We start from the raw sequence: 15,775 nt of genomic DNA on the forward strand, positions 1-15,775 counted from the left end.
ACCAGAGGGAAGAGAAGGTGATAACTCAGTTTGGGTGCCTCCAATGAATCTCACACACCTAGGCCCTTTCCAGATGTTTTCTTTTAATTCTTCAAACTCAGTGACAGATTCATTTTTGTTCTCATTTTATTGGTGAGAAAAACAAGTCATTTAAGACTTTCCAAAGGCTACATAGCATAGGGGACAAGCTAGAATAAAACTTACTCTTGAGGTGACTTTTGCATCTATACTCTTTTTACTATACCATACCATACACACAAGGACAGACGCACATGTATGCCCCTGATGCAGACTGGCTGGCTTCAGAGAGGTAGTATAAAGTCATGAGAAAGAAATAGATGCAGACCCAATTCAGACCTTGGCTCTGTTAGTTACTAAGTGTGGGGCTGTGGACCAATAATTGAACTTAACCTCTGTTTCTCAGTTTCTTCCACTGTATGATGGGAGCAAATCATAGCTTACCTCAGAATCTTATTGCAATTTATAAGTGAGTTTTATATGAGAAATATTTTAAATAATGCCTGCACAGGGAAACAGTCAATGAACAAAAGTAATTTCTAAAAATCGCACATAGGGAGAGAGGTACTACAAGATGACTTAGGGAGAGTAGATACTGAAACACTGGGGTGAGACAGTCTCAGTTTTTAGTCAATTTCATTTTAAATATGATTGGTTGCCATGTTTATTTATTAAAGAGAAATGACATCCATTTCAAAAAACTTGAAAACTTTAAACATGGGCAGAATTGTTGGCAGTAAGTTCATTGCAGGTCTCAATAAGACATGGCCACTATAGTGGAAGTTGTGGGTGGGAGGGACTCCATAAATGCCACATTTATAAGGACCGACTGTAGTGGCAGTGTAGGAATTTAGGCTTCTAACTGGAAGAAAAATTTTAATACCTGAACTAATTAATTAATTAGTTTGACAACACACCTAGGTGAATAATTCTGAAGCCATCCAATGGCTGTAACCTTTACACACCATCTTTTCATAGAGCTGGAGATTTCTCTCCATCTACTCCCTTGCTAGCCTGTGTGAGGGACAGTAAAGAGGAAAGGAAGTAGGAGATTTGGGGAAAGAGAGACAAGAGCTTAAAAGTCCAGAGCAAGCTTTCTCAGATGGCCTGAGCCAGGGAGCAAAGAATTCAGTGACAATGTAGGGAGCAAAGAATTCACCTCCCCACTGGCCCTGTTGCGCTTGCATGAATGTAGAGCAAGACCACGCTGCAATTGGGACCTGATTAGGAACACTGTGTCTCACGCGGATGTGGACTTGGGGTCATGGGACTTGGATTCCTAGCTTAGCTCCTGGCTTTATGATAGCCAGGCACGGCATGTGAACTATCTGAGCTTCCAAACATCAGGGCAGTAACATCCATAGTTACTTTCACTCTTCACATCTTATTACTCTGTTCTAGGATTCTTTTGCTCCTTGGGCCTGGAATTAATCTGGTGCATCCAAGAAAGCATCTGGTTCTACAAAGATATACAGGCGACATCCCAAGAGCCAGCAGCCACCCATCATTGCTCCTAATTGCTTCTGTCAGTTCCAGGTGGCGTGTTCTCCCCCCCAGGACAATCTGTCCCTCGCAGCCAGTTCAAGAGCGAGCAGCACTGCCTTGGAAGACATGGGGGAGGGATGTTTTCACCTTGACCTTCCTGCTCCCTTCTGGCATGTCTCCATTCCCATCCCTTCCAACTGTTACTCCTCTTCCTCTTCCTCATTCAAGAGGCAAGTAGAATCAAAGGCAAATAGAGGAAGACCCTCCAGCAATTCCTTTTCACTGTGATTTATTACGTTACACAATAGTTTTCCAAGTCCCAGTGACCCCCAGGTCAGGAAAACTGGCTGAATTCCTCACAGAAAAATAAAATATGAAGAAAAATGCTATCCCTAAGGTAGGCAGGGGGAATAAAAATAACTTTCCATTTTCAATTTTAAATGTCAAACAGTCATTCTAGTTTTTAATGTAGAGCAAATAATTGTTATTTGTTGAAATTCTGCTTCAAATAGCAGTCATGTTAAGTCTTTTTTGAAGAAATTATTTGGGAAATGTATTTAACTTACTCTACTTAAAATTCACACTAGGATAACAATTTTAAGTACAATGAAATGCCATTTTAATAATTCCATGTAATATTGTAGTGATGGATAGCTACTTTAGATTTACATGCCAGTTATGTAAATGGCCATAAGTGATTTTTCATTATCCTAAATGGTGAGTAGTTGAAGATATTAATGTAAGTGCAATGCAGGCATAACATTTACAGTTTATTAAACTAAAAGGATGCTAATCAATTAATATATTTAAACAACGCCCATGGGAAAAATAAATTGATTTGCTAAGATTAAAAAAATTGTGTTTTAGCGTTAAAAATAAGTCAATTAAGGATGAGAACATACAAGTATAACTTCAGATGATTAGTTTGACCTTAAGAAATAACTCTTTTTAGGAGTTCCCAGTGGGTAGACTGGCAATTGCTTATCTCCTGTGCATAGACAAGACCAAGATGCTTCCTCATTGTGGAAGTCCTGGTGTTAGTCAGATCTCCATCATGTAATAAAATACCTAAAGGGAAAAAACTTGTTTTGGCACATTGCTTTGGTCCTGTGACAAAGCAGCACACCATGGCAGGAGCACATGTCAGAGCAAATCACTCACCTCATGAGCTGGGAACCAAGCGAGAGGAAGAAGAAGAAACCTGGGTCCCACAGTCCCTTTCCAGGGCATGCCCCCAGTGACCTAAGGCACCCCTACTAGACTCTACATCTCAAAGGTTCCTCCCTGGAGCATCACTTGGCTTGACCAAGCTTCAACACATGGACCTTTGGGGGGACATTTAAGATAAAAATTATAGCAGCAGTAAAAGTCAAAGTTCATATATCGGCATCTAGACTCTACACTGTATTTCTTTGTATTTTTTAAAAAGACTTTCCCCCAAAAACTTTGACATCAGAAAGAATGACATTAAAGTAGTAGTTTAGCCATGAGGAGCAACACAACCTTTCAAAATCATATTTGTGAAACAATATGAAATTGTATTGACCTCTCTGCTGTAAAAAGTTTGAAGTAGTTATTTATGTTAATTACAGTGACAAATGATAAGGTGCATTTAAAAAAATAATTCTATTTTTTTCTCACTACTAATTTTTCAAAGGAATGCAGGATGGGTTTATAAATTGTCTTGACCAGATATAGTCAACAAGAAATCAATATTTTCCCTTGGGGGAATCAATCTGTACTTTTAAATATGATTTCTATTGGTTAATTTACATGAAACATATATTTCCAGTTAATTTCTATAGCTATGTTTTAGCTTATTTGGAAGTTAATAACTTTTCTTGGAAAGAAAGAAGTATACATTAGGATACCAAATTTGTTTAAATGGTCATCCACAATTCATCTTTAATTGCATTATTTTATGATTCTATAATAAGAAAACTAAAAATAAATAAAGCATTATGTATTTGTTTTTATAAACCACCTTTATAAATCATTCCCTTTTTGTGCTTTTTATATTATCAACTTTAATTTTAGGCACATTATAATGTGTCTACATCAAACTGGTAGAACATATTTAATTTGATGCCACTTAAAAAAATAAAAGTTATATGGGATTTTAAGTTTTAAAATATTTCTCTCAGAGCAGGGTGCACTCATGTATATTTGTAGTCCCAGATGGTTGGGAGGTTGAAGCAGGAGAATTATTTGAACCCTGGAGTTCAAGGCCACCCTGGGCAATATGTCTTTAAAACAGAATAAAAATTAATAAAAAATATTTCTCTCAAGGTAAACATTATACATATATGAAATTCATTTATTCAATATTGATTTAATAAATAGCCACTGAAAACTTATTCAATATAAACCACTGGGCTAAGTCATAGTGGGCTTACAAAAACGAATAAAATATAGCCCCTGATTTATGTATAACATATTTGTTATGTTAATTACTTTGCTGTTATAACAGAGATGCAAAATGCAGTGGCTTAAATCAGATAGACGTGTATTTTTTCCTCTATAACAATCCTTAGGTGAGTGTGTCCAAGTTGGTGGGAGTCTACTTCACCCCAAACTACAGAAAGTGGTTTTAAGTGAAGACTACTATACTCATATTTCAATGGACAGAATGGGTCAAATGATCATATTTCAAGAGACACTTGTAATTTTAGTCTTCTTGTATGTCTAGAGTAAGAGCAAAATGGTTACTGAATATATAGCATTGTAAGTTTGTACCACAATTCAAAAATTTTTGAAAACTAAAAATAGAACATTTGTCTTTAGTCTCTAGATGGAAACTAATAAGAATTAAGTTCATTTGTCTTCTAATTTCTTTACATACTTTAAAATTTTTATCATGTATGGATTATATTATAATTTATATTCTTATTTTTTACTAAATAGTACTATATATTTTTTCTGTCATTAAAAAGTTCAGCTCCTATCTCTGCAGCATATCAAGTTGGGCAAATTTGGAGGAGTTTCTAGTCCTTAGATTTGTTTGTCTGTTTTTAATTATAAAATGACCATGCAAATGATATCTACTAAACAGGGCCATTTTGAAGGCTGGAGATTATTCACCACATTGCATAGTGTAGGGCTTAACACAGTAGGCACAGACTGATTTAATCACTACAGTTTTATAATGTTTGTTGTGGTCTGGACCTGGAATGTCCTCCCAAAAGCTCATGTGTTAAGATTGGTCCCCAGTGCAGCAATGTTCCTAGGTGGGACTTTTGTGCGTAATTGGATCATGAAGGCTTTGACCACATCAGTGGATTAATCCATTAATACCTGAATGGACAACTGGGAGGTGATGGAAGCTGTAGGTGAGTGGGGCATGGCTGGAGGATGTAGACCACTGCTGGTGTGGCCTTGGGGTCTATCCCTTCCTATGGCCCCTGCCTGCCTGCTGATTCTTGGCTACCATAAGCTGAGCAGCTTTTCTCCACTATTCTATCTCACCTTCCGCCATGCTCTTCTGCCTCATCTCAGACCCAAAGCAATGGAGCCAGCCGACCTTGGACTGAAACCTCAGGCCATGAACCCAAATAAACTTTCCTACTCCAAGTTGTGTCAGGTATTTTGGTCACAGTGACAAAAAGCTGACTAACACAATGCTTTAATATTTTACCTAGTCTTTTGTTTTAAAAGAACTTTATTTTTAGAGAAGTTTCAGTTTCACAGAAAAACGGAGAGGTGCAGAGATTTTCCACATCCTCCTACCCTCACCTGTGCACAGCCTCCCCCATTATCAACATCTCCCACCAGAGTGAGACATTTGTTACCATTGATGAAATCACAAGGACCCACATTATCCAGTCTTCTTGTGATAATAGAATTAAACACTGTTTGGAGAAGAAAGCTTATTCTTCCAGGTGAAGTAGAGTGTAAATTATTCTTGTGAAAATGTGTCTTAGCCTGGCTTCTCCAGAAAGCAGAGGCAAGACAAAAGATTTAAGCTCATCAGGGTATACACCCCCAGGGGGCACAGTCAGAGGCAAGATCACACACAGCAGGGAAGCAGAGACAGCCAGTCTAGGCAGGTATTATCTAGTTGGCTGCTGCTTTATGCTTTATGCAGCTTATACATCTGTTCTACAAGACTGTTCTCTGAGAATATGTATGAACATCATCTTAAGGAGTCAATCCCGATGGTGGAAGTGGAGGGTTTTTACCCACTGGCTTTCACGGGGTAAAGTTTCATCTCACTGGGGGTCCACTCCACATGACTCAGTGCCTAATGTGTCTGTCCCAGGGTGTGTCATTCCTGGGTATCAGGCAGAGCTCTAGACAGATCCCAGGCAGAGCCAGTGCAGGACAGTCAGCAGAGCTGGAACTGGAGCCAGACAGGTGAAACTGAGAGCCTCTCACCTGATCTCAAGGGAATGTGAACTTGGAATAAGTTCACATCTTTACATTACGCAGTTTTACATTTTGGAACATGGTGATAACATTTGCAGAGGGAGTTGTCCCATTTACTCCTAAAAGCATGTTGTTTACATTCTCTTTGGTTTGCTTCCCTTAGGAATAAATTAGGAAAAAAAAATGTGTATTATGAAGAAGGGAGAGCAAGAGCCATCAACTTAATGAAGAAAGACTGTCTCCCAGTGTTACCACTAGTCTTTGTGAGGTAGCTTCACCCAGTTAAAGGGAAAATGCAGATGATTTGATACCATTTTTAAGGCAAAATATTTGCTACTGTCTTTAAAGGAGAGAGCTCATTCATTCCTTGGCAAAGGCACATAGGGATTAGAGGGTTAGTCAGCCTCCTTTGGCTTCTCCCAAGTCCCTTCTGATCAGCCTCAAGGCAGCTTCTATTCTTCTTGGATGCTTATTAAGATCCCTTAGAATTCCCTCCATAACCTTCTTATTCAAAAAATAGGTTGAGAATGGACTCTTCCAAACTACACCATTTTCCTCTCCACTCCCTAAAACTCATAGGTACTGCTTTAAGCAACTCCAGTGACACATAGAAAGTGATTCGCCCCATATTTTGACATGCTCTGAGTCTGAAAGTTAGTTATAGGTGATCATTTTGCACCGAAGAAGATTGTCTCTATGGGCCTAGTTTTCCTCTCCTGCTCAAAGGACTTTTATTGGGAACCAAGTTTTTGGCCTGTGATGCTGAGCCGTACACAGGGGTTCTAATACGTGTAACCCAAGGTCCCAGTTATTTGTCATGATGATTATTCTGAGCTTCAGGTTGGTCCTTGTCTAATTAACAGAGTTGCTATGTGCCCTTTGGAGGTACCATACCTTTGGAGGTATCTTACTCTGATCTTCCACCTAGATATACTCCTATTATTATATAATATCAAATTTCTCCATGAATTGCCATTGCAGTTGGCAATTCATTTGTGTGCACCACCATTATTATTTGCTGTACTGAGTCTGTTTTGTAGTATTTAGTGACCTTCAGCAGGAGTTCAGCATTCTTGGCAGGCATTTCTCTACTTGGCCACAGAGGAACCCTGACTTTTCTGGATTCTTCCAAGAGAAGAGAATGCAACCGCAGCAGCTGGGCATATGAAAATAACTGGGAACAAAATAGACACAAATTCAGAAAAAAATACTGAAAAAGACTTCCTGTAAAAGCGGTTTTCTTTTGACCCTAAACATGGTGTAGAATTCAGTGATAAGTTGGCTACCACATGACTATTTTGAAGAGGCAGAAAATCAGAGGTAGGTGGACATGTAATTTCAGATTTCAAACACAGATGATAGAATTCTCTCAGTTTTGCCCTCAGATCCAGGCAGGTGATTGATACTACAGTTTAAAATATATGGATATATAAAGAACAGAATAGTCATCTAACTTAGCTCCCTTCATGATGAACCACAAATAAAACTTTAGGACTTCTTGCTCAAAAAAAAAAAAAAAAAAAAAAAAGAGAACCTAGTGGGTGGATGATGTCAGCATCTAAATTTCTGTTAATAATTTCAGAGTGTACTTTTTTCATATTTTTTTAAAAAAATAAGTTTCATCAATTGGAAGACCAAAGCTCAATGGGATACACAAAGTCTTTGAGTAAGCATTCCAAAAAAATGAACGTCTCCTTCTGGCATGGATTGTTCTCTCTTCAGCATTCCTAGTTGACACAGCCACAATTCTTCAGTTATATGTTCTCTTACCCGTGAGACTCCCGGGAAGTCCCATCCAAAACATTCATGTTGCTACATTACCATAAAAGTCTGCCCTGTGAGTACAATTGCAAAAGAAAAACAAACGGACTTCATTTAAACAAATAGCAGCTCTCCCCATCTGAGTTGAAGAAAATGCACGTACACTCTGCTTGCTGAAGCGTGAGTCTTATGGAAAGGATGTTGACTTCCGAAGTGAGGAGAGCCTCACCACAGTGTACAGAGACTCCCATGGTCTTTCTTGCTTTTTTAATTTTATTTTTTACCTTGGTATTTTAATGCATTTTTTAAAAATCTCAACTCTGAAGCTGTCTTTGAGATCAGGGGAAATATTTAAACATTTATGCCTTCAGTTCATGATTCAGAGATTTATTTATAAGACCGTTGATTTTGGGACACCCAACTCTTGCATTTAAGCTGCTTAAGTGAGTCATGTTTGTGGGAGGTAATTACTACCAGAAAGTACAACTAACTTGTAAGCTTCTCTTTAAAATGTCCACTTGCAATCTACAATTACTTCAAATAACAGGCTACCAGGACCTGTGCTGTGTTTTACGGCTGTATATATTTATTATGAGTGCATTAGGCAATACCCAAACATACTTTTGTCACAGAGGGGTTTTTGTAGGAGAATTGAGGCCCTTTATTAGTATCAGTATAGATTTCTGTGGATGTAGAATTGACAAGGTATAATCTCAAGGTATCCCTTCTATTATAGGGAACAAAGCCCTGAGAACAGCTGGCTCAAAAGAATAATAATGGATTCTGGTTGGTGGAAAAATATATATAATTTGTGTATCATTAAAGATCAGATTCAATCACTGAAATTATAGCAAACAGTTACCTCTTTAACACCTCAGTGTGTCTCCCAGGCTGCCCCTATGTCCTCCTGGGAGGGTCCTTGATTCTCCACTTAGCAATGAATGAAACCCATCAGACCAGTAGCAGAGCAGGTAGCCTTTTATGGGTCAAAACCCAGAGTCTCTGAGAACATTCTGAAGTTAAAATAATCCATGACTCCTTCTATACCAATCAGTGCTTTAAATTCCACAAATAAGATGTCTATAAAGATGGTGTTGTAGAAAGGAGAAAGACAAGGAGGGAATTTGATGCTTGGTGTCACTGAAAATAAGGCACCGCCATTTTCAGGGACTGGTGAAAGCACCAGAAAGGTAAAGCTGGAATTTCTAATGACAACTCTGGCCACTTGATGGTCTTAACCTGCTTTTGACTTGCCATTTCTTAACACAACCCTGCAGTGATACTGAGGTCTTCCACTCATCCCTAAAGTTCTGTTACCTGCTGAACCAAACACACCCCCTTCTTTGTTACTATTGAGACAACCAACTGCATAATCATGCCTCTTAGGCCGCTGTGTTCCAACTGTCTTTTGGACCTGCCACATTCATTCAGTCATCACTCATTTACTCATCACTTATTCAGTAAGTGTTTACCAAGTGTCTTCAGTGTGTCAGTTGTTGTCCTAGGTGCTGGAACACATCTGTGAACAAACCCCAGTCCCTGTCTTTGAGGATAATACTGCCTGGCTGGGGAGACAGCCACAAAAGGTGCCAACTTCAGGAATATATGGTAAATGCACTTATCTAGTAAATATGTGCTGTGGCATGAAATTCATCTGGAAAAATAAGAGACCCAGAGTAGCTAAAGCAATCCTTAGCAGGAAGAGTGAAGCAGGTGGCATCACTATACCAGACCTTAAACTATACTACAGAGCACTAGTAACAAAAACAGCATGGTATTGGCACCAAAACATACTGGTAGACCAATGGTACAGAATGGAGGACACAGAGACTAACCCACAAAATTACAATTATCTTATATTAGACAAAGGTGCCCAAAACATGCACTGGAGAAAAGATAGCATCTTCAACAAATTGTACTGGGAAAACTGGAAATCCATATGCAACAAAATGAAATTAAACCCCTATCTCTCACCATGCACAAAACTTAAAAAAAAGTTAAGTAAAACTTAACTAAAAAAAACTTAAAAAAAAGTTAAGTAAAACTTAACTTACTCAAAATGGATCAAGGACCTAGGAATTAAACCAGAGACTCTGTGTCTAATAGAAGAAAAAATAGGCCCTAATCTTTATCATGTGGGATTAGGCCCCAACTTCCTTAATAAGACTCCTATAGTGAAAGAATTAAAACCAAGAATCAATAAATGGGATGGAATCAAACTAAAAAGTTTCTTCTCAGCAAAAGAAACAATCTGTGAGGTGAACAGAGAGCCTATATCCTGGGAGCAAATTTTTACCTCTCACACATCAGAGAGAGAACTAATCTCTAGGGTATATAAAGAATTCAAAAAGCTAATAACTCAAAAAAAAAAAAACAAATAACCAAATCAACAAATGGGCCAACAGACACTTCTCGAAAGAAGATATACAAATATATGAAAAAATGCTCAGTATCTCTAGCAATCAGAGAAATGCAAATCAAAACTACTCTAAGATACCATCTCACTCCAGTCAGAATGACAGCCATTATGAAGTCAAACAACAATAAGTGTTGATGAGGATGTGGGGGAAAAGGCACATCATAAATTGCTGGTGGGACTGCAAACTGGTGCAGCCAATATGGAAAGCAGTATGGAGATTCCTTGGAAATCTGGGAATGGATCCACCATTTGACCCAGCTATCCCTCTCCTTGGACTATACCCAAAGGACTTAAACACAGCATACTACAGGGACAGAGTCACATCAATGTTTATAGTAGCACAATTCACAATAGCTAAACTGTGGAGCCAACCTAGATGCCCTTCAGTGGATGAATGGATAAAAAAATGTGGCATATATACACAATATAATTTTATTTAGCAATAAAAGAGAATAAAATCATGGCATTTGCAGGTAAATGGATGGCATTGGAGAAGATAATGCGAAGTGAAGTTAGCTAATCCCAGAAAACCAAATGCCAATGTTTTCTCTGATATAAGGAGGCTGACTCATAGTGGGGTAGGAAGAGGGAGCATGGGAGGAATAGATGAACTCTAGATAGGGAAGAGGGGTGGGAGGGAAAGGGAGGGGGCAGGGGATTAGCAAGGATGGTGGAATGTGATGGACATCATTATCCAAAGTACATGTATGAAGATACGAATTGGGTGTCAACATACTTTATATACAAACAAAGATATGAAAAATTGTGGTATATATGTGTAATAAGAATTGTGATGCATTCCGCTGTCATGTATTAAAAAAATAAAATCAAGTTTTAAAAAAGTATGTGCTGTGGAATCACAACAGAAGGGCACTATACCTGGCCTTGGGGAGGTGCAAACACTTCCAAGTAGTGCCTGTGTTTAAGCAAATCTCTAAAGGAAAAGTAGAAGATGATTAAGAGACCTAAGAGGGAAGAGAAGGTAAGGAGACAGGACAAAATACTCTATGCAGAAGAAAAAGAATGGGCCAAACTCTGTGAGAATCATGAAGATTTAGTTCAGAAAAATATGATTATTTCATAGATGGAGCAATAACACAATAATCATACAATGATGATGGAGGAGGGAGGACAGGTGGAGACTAGAGCATGAAAGACCTTATCTGCCATGCTAAGTAGTATTCTGACTGGAATTGGCACCTGTTGAAGGATGTACCCTACATGTCATGTTTCTATTAGAGCAGCCACCTACAGATGTTCATATACTTTATCTAAGCATCTAAGCTTAATCCTGAACCAGTTGGTATGCCCCCAATCATTTGGCCAGCTTTACTCTTGAATCTTTCCACAATTAACCTGGGCTGTGTCTAGAACAAGAGCAGTTTGCATCCTCTGTTTGTACCATTACCCAATTTGTTTTGCCTTTGTTTGAGATGTATACTGCCCCTCAATATCTGTGGTCCATCTGGGCGCACCATATACTGCTGACTCTCCCATCTTATATAATTTTCATGGAAGTATCTCTTTTTCTCTATTTTAAGTCAAACTAAGGTTTGGAACATAAAAATATATGAACTCCATCATTAACTCAACAAATACTTAAGAAACTATATATTAGGAAATATTCCAAGCAATATAGTAATGACCCAAAAGTCTCTACCCTTATGGAAGGACATTTTAGAAGAAGAATACCAAAAAATAAACAATATATCACACAATCATTATATAAAAATATAATGATTATTATGTAGAAAACTTCAGGGACTCTCTAGAGTGTGACATTTTGTAGAGGATATACATACTCATACACACACGCATATATATACAAATACATGTATGCATGCATATACATGCATACATTTATACATATATGCATGTATATACATACTTGTATACACATACATGTATAAACAGACACAAAATATAGATACAGGCTATACAGGTTATTTTACTCTGAGTATGTATCAGTAAGTTCTTTAATGACTTCAGATTTCAAAAATTAGAGAATTCATATAACTAGTTTGAAGTCATAAGTAATGTCACAAGTTTCAAGACTCAGGAATTTTTCTGATTTTTAGTTTATCAAATTCAGTGTGTAATTTTATTTTTAGCCTTACAGTGTGATAAACGTGATTTTGTAATAATCTAATTTATAGTCTGATTGCTCCTGGTTTAAAATAATGTGATTCAGTATATACCTAAATTAACACTTTGCTTTAAGAAAAGAATAAATGCTTTCCTATTTGTATTTTATCTTAGTTTCTCATTTGGAATTGAAATTGGAAGGACATTATTGTCATAATCTTGTGTGCATAGTAAGTATTTTGACATAAATTAACAGAAGTTCTATATTATATGCTGAATAAGAGATTAAAAAAGGGAATGTAAGAGCACTGTTTAGATATACTGCAGTTGAGATTTTCCAGAATTGTAAGATGGCATGAATCTTCATATTAAAAGTACAGTAGTAATATGCAGAATGACTAAGTTTATAACATAGTGAAATTGAATATTAGGAACAAACAGAAAAATCTTAAAACCTATCAGAGACAAAATACAGATTCTATGCAAAGGGGCCCTCAATAGATTGTCATCAGACTTGTCATTATTTCAATAGATGGAAGAGGACAGTAATGCGCTTAAGAACTCAGAGAAATCAACTTCAATTTAGAATTCTGTACCCATCAAAAGTACAAAACAAAGACATTTTCATAATTACACAGTCTTAAATGATTAACCAGTTATAGGTTCTCATTGGAGAATTACTTTAAAATAGGAGGAAGCTATAGAGAAAGTATGGAATCTAAGATTACAGTGAACATAGACATCGATAGAAATAAAAGTCAATTAACTACTGATTAATTACTGTTATATAATTTTGGTGTAATACTACCTTTAATCTTAATGATCAAATTGATAAAAACTACAGCTCTAAATAACAACTTGAAATGCTTAACAGGAAGAGGTTAAAATGCTGAACAATTTTAAATTTTGCTTAAAAATTTATAGGTAGGAATTTATCTTAAGATTTAATTGTGATCGCCAAAAGAATAGCATCCAGGAGACAGCAGTGATGCAGTGAGAGGAAGGCAGGACCGCCACAGGTCGCTGTCCTCTGGCTTGGGTTAGAGGCTTAGAATCCGGGCCAGTGGCCTGAAGTAGCCAGTGGGGAGGAATCAGCTGGAAATTTAAAATTTTTTTGAGGCAACATTGATTTCTACCATGGGTTTGTCACCCTCTACTCCTACTGTTCCTGTTCAGACCTCAAATGATTCAGATCACCAGACAGCATCCTAAAATTCAGGATGGCTGATGCATGAAGGGAAAATGAAAGGTTGTAGGAAGAGCACAGAACCCTCTGGTCCAGCCTCTGAGAGCAAAGCATACTCTGCCTGCCCTCCAAGATCCTGCCTATGAGTACGTACAGGGTCCCATTGCCAGCTCTGCTGCTAAGAATAAGGAGAACATGAATCCTTCAAATCTGATACCACCACCTAACCAAACACCGGCTCCAGATCAACACTTTGCACTGTCTACCGTCAGAGAGGAGTCATCTACTCCATGAGCAGATTCAGAGAAAACACGGGTTTATCCTTCCTAACAGATGCTCAGGAATGCAATGTTAAGGAAAGAGTGGAAGTGGAAGGATGAGGATACTAATCAGAAAGATACATGTAATACCATCAGAATTCACAGTCAGAACAATGCACAGGCGTGGAGGGAGATTTTGAAGTGTCCTTGTGGTCCATTGTTGATCTGATTTGAAGGGAAAGCAAAAGACTATTCACCAAAGGCAAGAATTCGTTCCTGGATGGAGTATGAGTTGCCTTTTGACAGGCATGATTGGATCATCGACGTTTGTGGCATACAAGTTACATATGTGATTGAGTAGTACCAGGGGGGGCCAAGTCATTAAGGACTACCTGTTCACCGTCCTGGATGGCCACCCCACCTTGGATTTGCTTTCAGCAGTATGGGACAGAATGAAGATTGCTTGGTGGCACTGGGTATCATAAGCACTGTTTCGTTTGTTATGCAAAGCTTAAACTATTTTGTTTCTGAGAGATACATTAAACCATTTTCCCAAAACTGAATTGCACTCATGATGTAAAGGGAACTTGAAGTGGGTAATCACACTTCGTCCTTCACTTAGCCAAGGAACCATGCTCTGTTCAGTCTTGAGGTGCATTTTGTCTTGCAGTTTATAGCAGATTGTTTTAAGTTTTCTTCCCATTTGGTGTAAGTAAGAGGCATTCCTCAGTTTGACCTTTAACTGCAATATTGCCTGTGTATTCATCTAGAAAACTGAGGTGAGGAAAGCTGCGTTTTTCTTACTGATTTCTCAGGAAATTTGAGAGGTAAAACCTAAAGTCAGTGTGATACTCCTGAGCTCTTACCTGGTCAAATCTTTTAACTAAAATAGTTTATTATAAATAAGCAATATCTTTGTAAAAATAGATCATCATTTCTGAAGTCCCTACAATTTAGTAGTGACACTGAACAAGATGCAAAGCCACACCCTTGTACTCAGCAAGACTAAGGTGTGACTTGGTTCTCTAAATTCTCATTAATATGCATTTTTCATACTGGGAACTTGTTAAAAAAAAGTTTCAACCCATCATGAGGTTCTGATGCATATTCTTTGAAACATATATTTTCATTTTAAAAATACTTCTGTTCTGATATATAACTCTGCTCCCTCAAAACAGTTCTCCTCATTGTCCCTGGTATTTCAGCTTATCCCAATGTTGAGTCCCATTCCCTCTTCCATTGGGAACTCCCCCCACCCCTATTGGCCTAACCCAAATTTAAAAGCCTGGCTCAAGTCACAGTACCAGTGATTATATTTTGCTGAGTATTAATATTTACAAGAAGAATATTTTCTGAGATGTAGTATGTTTGCATCAATTCATTGTCTCAATTTTTATGTTTTAAGGAGGCTCTAAGATTGTTGTTGAAATTCTTGTATCAATAACCCCAAAACTGGTTGTTCTAATTATACCAGCATGTTACAAATGACTGTTTTTTAAAACTGTTAATAATATTAAATCCTTTAATTTATCCTAAAAAAACATAAAAAAAATACAACAACAACAAAAATAATGGCATCTATCGCTTCCTAATTGAAAGACAAGGAGAAGAAAAAGAAAGATCAAAAACTTTTTTCAATCCAATAGAAAATAGCAAAGGAGAAAAGTGCAAAGGATACAGTATTAAAATTGTAACTGTTAGCAATATATACAGTATGTCAGCAATCATAATAAATATGCGTGGATTAAACTAGGAGCTGGCAAAGGACCAACTTTTCTGTAAAAGTTGATTATAAATATTTTAGGCATTTTAAATCACATACAGTTTTTGCAACCCTTTAAAAATGTAAAAACCATTCTTTGCTTGCAGGCCATATAAAGACTGGTTTCAGGCCAGATTTGGCCTATGGGAGTAATTGGTCAACCTCTGGATTAAACTTTTAAAAGAAAAAAATTTCCAGGTTGATTTTTTTTTTAAAGTGAACTATGTACTTCTCACAAAAGAAGAGGAGAAAATATATAAAAATTATAATGAAAAGTGGGAAATGATACATATGACCTTATTAACCAAAGGAAAGTTAGACTTCTTGGGTTGGTTCTCCCAAAAGCACAAATTGGGAAAACAATGCAAGGGCAGATAGTTTATTCAAAAGGTGATCCCAGGAAACACCAGCAGGGAAGTGGAGACGTGATAAAA

At 37.4% G+C, this 15,775-nt stretch overlaps 1 pseudogene; it reads left to right on the plus strand.

Moving 5' to 3' along the window:
* The first annotated feature begins 13,270 nt into the window (after window positions 1–13,270).
* Window positions 13,271–14,064, plus strand: LOC114087033 (holocytochrome c-type synthase pseudogene; annotated as a pseudogene).
* The last annotated feature ends 1,711 nt before the right edge of the window (window positions 14,065–15,775 follow it).

This window comes from Marmota flaviventris, chromosome 12 (genome assembly GCF_047511675.1).
Source record: "Marmota flaviventris isolate mMarFla1 chromosome 12, mMarFla1.hap1, whole genome shotgun sequence".
Classification (NCBI taxonomy): domain Eukaryota; kingdom Metazoa; phylum Chordata; class Mammalia; order Rodentia; family Sciuridae; genus Marmota; species Marmota flaviventris.